Here is a 4651-nt window from a genome sequence, read left to right on the forward strand (position 1 = left end):
TTGGTACTAGATGGCAGCAGTGTATGTACAAGGTTTTAGATTGATACAATGAACCATTTCATTTCTGTTCAAAATTCTGCATTTATGTTTTATCAAGACTGCCCAAATGTGCCTAATTGGTTTATTAATAAGTTTTCAAGTTCATAACTGTGCACTCTCCTCAAAGTCGCTCTGGATAAGAGCGTCTGCCAAATGACTTAAATGTAAATGTAATATCATGGAATTATTTCACTGTAAATTGGACAGTGCAGTTAGATTAACAAGAATTTAAGCTTTCTGCCCATATCAGATATGTCTATGTTCTGGGAAATGTTCTTGTTACTTACAACCTCATGCTAATCACATTAGCCTACATTAGCTCAACCATCCCGCGGAGGTGACACCGATCCCATAGAGGTTTGACAGTATACACTAACTAGAGACCGGGCTGGCAACGTTCCTCTGGCCAGGGATACAGTACAGCATATTGGATAATGGTAACAGCTGGGGCCATCACACACACATACACATGCACGCATGCACGCACTAATGGATGAATGCATGAACACACACACACACCCCTCTCCCTCACACACACACACAAACAAACACACTCCCCAAATTCTGTTCCTCTCCATTTGGCGTGTCATGCAGTGGTGAGCACAGACGGAGAGCACTCTGGAGCTTTGGAGGGGAAAGTCACTCTGGAGAGGATCGAGGGGACCCCACAGCTGCACCGCCCATGTGGAATGTGCATGGCTGTCCCTGGCCAGGCTGTGGAGTACGTGTGCCGTGGAGAGGGTGGAAGGAGGTGGTGACAGATGGGTCTGACAGCTAGGCCCACAATGCACTGAGGCTTCTGGACGTAGCCAGAATGCTAAGTCAACCAAGGCGTTGAGTTGCTTAATTCCAGAACCTTCGTCCTTATCAGTGTCTTGACTGTCTTTAATCCCCTTTAGTGAGAGTATGGGGGAACCTCTTGGGGGTCCTTACCCACTTGCCCCCTGTCCAGATCTCTGTGTAATGGGTTTTTGAGGAGCTCGTCTTCTCTGAATCCGGAGCCCTAAGGGACAAGCGGAGACATCACAATGCAAATGTCTTTATTGATCAAGTCAGATTGTCATTGTAACGCTGAGTCATCATCATCACACACACACACACACACACACATACACACACACACACACACACACACACACACATACACACACACATTTAAGATTAAGCCGAATGGGTTGATAAGGGTAAGGCCTGGATCACCTTGCCGTTGATGCCTCAGGGGGCTGTGAGGCTGCGGTAAAGCAAATAATGATGATTCTTCAATGTGCTGTGTGCTGTTGTCATTACCGTGTTGCTTTGAAGACAAGTTCAGACAAAATCCTCCCAGGCCTTTCAGGCATCAGCAGAATATTACATAAGAGGATATGGGGAAGCCGTGTGGAGAGCGTGTAGAGAACTACACCGTAAAGCAGGAAATGGAGAAGCCTGCTAATTAGAATGTGTGTGTGTGTGTGTGTGTGTGTGTGTGTGTGTGTGTGTGTGTGTGTGTGTGTGTGTGTGTGTGTGTGTGTGTGTGTGTGTGTGTGTGTGTGTGTGTGTGTGTGCGTGCGTGCGTGCGTGCGTGCGTGCGTGTTTGTGTGTGTGCGCGTCTGCAGCACCAGCCGTGGTTTAGTGTAGTTGGATTCTGTGAAGACTTCACATACTCTCGTGTGTCGAGCTAGCATCCATTAGCCGCCACTCATTGCTGGTGTTGTTTACTTGAGTATAGTCATCATGCATAACATTTTTATGCATAAAATGTTTGTTTACTGACCTACTTGGAGAAAAAAATATTTGTTGTTTAAGAAAGAGGGTGATTGTCTTTTGTTTAATCTGTCTAATTTCTATGGAAACTTTCGTAGTTTATTCCCCAAAGCAAGAAGCATTCAGTTTTGTATTTGCCATGAGAAGATGAAAAACAAGGCAGTGCATGTGACTGTAAAGTCAAACCAATCCTATTGAGTCCCAGGGAATTGGAATAGGTCCAATGGGAGAGGGAGATGGAGGGAAGAAAATAGGATTGGATGAATGGCGCAGCCCGGCTATACTAGCGACACATTTCTTTAAATCCCGTGGAAGCTATTTGTGCAGAAGCCGTGGCACCGGTGGATCAGTGAACACATTTGCCTACAAAAGAGATGATGTCAGCAGGAACTATACGGTCCCCAGGGAACCACAAAGGCAAGCTAATATCAGTTGCCTTTACCTTCTACCCACATGTGACCTTCCAAATCACAGCGTTACACCACTCAACCATGGATCTGCGTGTAATACACACACATGCTGCTAATCGGACCCATCTATTACAGGACTGTGGACGTTGATTCAAGCCACTCGCCTTACCCTGTGATGGATGTTTCAGACAAGAAATGAATGGAAGGGGGGGGGGGGTGGAGAGAGGGGGGGGGATGATGGAGAGAGAGAGAGAGAGAGAGCAAATGAAGTCATCAATGACATTATATTATTACATGACCATGTAATACTCAATCAATTGTGCATGAATATGTAATATGTCATATCCAGTGTATTAATATTCGTTATATAAATCCTAGACTCATTTGTCAACACTGAAGACTGAACACTGAACACTGTCACATTTCATATTACACAGGTTTCAATACAAATCTATGGTAGTGATCTCATTCAGTTCAAAGGCTATAAGCATGACTATTAAAATGCACCTCACAACGCTGCTACGCTACACCTCTTTGTGATTCTCAGAATAAAATATAATTTTCTATGTTTTTTCTATCTGATTCAATGGTATATTTGCGGTTGATTTCAATATTCAACCCCTCTTTCGTCAATTTCTCAGAGCACATTCTACATAAACAGAAACTAGGGTGTGGGTGAAAATGTGTTTGGTGATGAAATGTCACTTCCTTTTGATATGAAATACATTTTACCAAGATAAATATGATTCTTCATGTTCTGAATCATTCAGTGGGGTCTTTCTCTAACATATCGTTAACATTATATCCAAAACTACACTATTGCCATCGGGTATCCGGCACCGCCATCAGCAATTGAGAAAATTCTTCCTTTGAAATAAATGAAAGCTCCTATACTGCCCGTGTTGTCCAATGGCAGCGTCCAAGCTCAAGGATCGTTGAGGCTTTCATTCTATCCTGTGTATTGAAATAATGAGAAATAAAGTTGATTTTGTTGGCATATGGACTCGACTATACGCCACTGGTTACTGTACTAAGATTTATGAAGTCAAGAAGCTACTAGCTAGCAGAAACTCTAGCTAGCTGGCTAGCTGGCTAGCTACATAGATTATGTTTTTAGTTTTTTTCTTTTTAGGGGGTACCTCAGCTTTAATGTTGCAGATACATTGGCGCCGGAGGAGATGGCCGTTGTTTTACGGACTCCTAACCAATTGTGCTATTATGTATTTTTTTTCACGATATTTGTAAATTATTTTGTACATAATGTTTTTGCAACCGTATCTTACGGAAGAAAAGAGCTTCTGGACATCAGGACAGCGATCACTCACCTCGGATTAGACAAAGATTTCATCAACAACAACAACAACAGCAGCAAGTAGTATTCACACGATATTCTCTAAACACCCCACAGGGCAGACATCCCAATTATTCGCAAAAGGAAAGCGACGCAGAGGAAGGAGAGCCGGATGCCTCGTCCGGAGCTGCAGAAGACAACTAGGAAAGCTGCCGTTACCGTCAATATTACTCGCCAACGTGCAATCATTGGACAATAAACTAGACGAGGTAATATCCTACCAATGGGACATCAAAAACTGTAATATCCTATGTTTCACGGAATCGTGGCTGAATGACGACATGGATATTCAGCTAGCGGGATACACCCTGCACTGGCAGGATAGAACAGCACACTCTGGTAAGACCGGGGGTGGGGGGGGGCGGGACGGTCTGTGCATATTTGTAAGCAACAGCTGGTGCACAAAATCTAAGGAAGTCTCTATAGTATATTATGATAAATTGCAGGCCACACTACTTGCCTAGAGAGTTCTCAGCTATACTTTTTGTGGCTGTTTATTTACCACCAGAGACAGATGCTGGCTCTAAGACCGCACTCAGCCAGCTTTATAAGGAAATAAGCAAACAGGAAACCACTCCCCCAGAGGCGGTGCTCCTAGTGGCCCGAGACTTTAATGCAGGGAAACTTAAATCAGTTCTACCAAATCTTTATCAACATGTTAAATGTACAACCAGAGGGAAAAGAATTCTAGATCACCTCTACTCCACACACAGAGATGCGTACAGAGCTCTCCCTCGCCCTCCATTTGGTAAATCCGACCACAACTCTATCCACCATATTCACCATACAAGCAAAAATTAAAGCAGGAAGCACCAGTGACTCGGTCTATAAGAAAATGATCAGATGAAGCAGATGCTAAACTACAGGACTGTTTTGCTATCACAGATTGGAACATGTTTCGGGATTCTTCCGATGACATTGAGGAATACACCACATCAGTCACATCAGTGCATTGAGGACGTCATACCCACAGTGACTGTACGTACATGCCACAACCAGAAGCCATGGATTACAGGCAACATTCGCACTGAGCTGCCGCTTTCAAGGTGCGGGACTCTAACCCAAAGCTTACAAGAAATCCCGCTATGTCCTGCGACGAACCATCAAA

The 4651-nt window shown here is 43.9% G+C and overlaps 1 long non-coding RNA gene across 1 annotated transcript; it reads right to left on the reverse strand.

The window, feature by feature from the left end:
- Positions 1–434: 434 nt before the first annotated feature.
- On the reverse strand, positions 435–3837 carry LOC135521240 (uncharacterized). The gene is made up of 3 exons (XR_010452516.1): positions 3518–3837; positions 2225–2362; positions 435–1042 (listed from the first exon to the last, which is right to left on the reverse strand). It is a non-coding gene; the product is annotated as an uncharacterized LOC135521240 (long non-coding RNA).
- Between the last annotated feature and the right edge of the window lie 814 nt (positions 3838–4651).

This window comes from Oncorhynchus masou, chromosome 29 (assembly GCF_036934945.1).
Source record: "Oncorhynchus masou masou isolate Uvic2021 chromosome 29, UVic_Omas_1.1, whole genome shotgun sequence".
NCBI classification, from domain to species: Eukaryota; Metazoa; Chordata; class Actinopteri; order Salmoniformes; family Salmonidae; genus Oncorhynchus; species Oncorhynchus masou.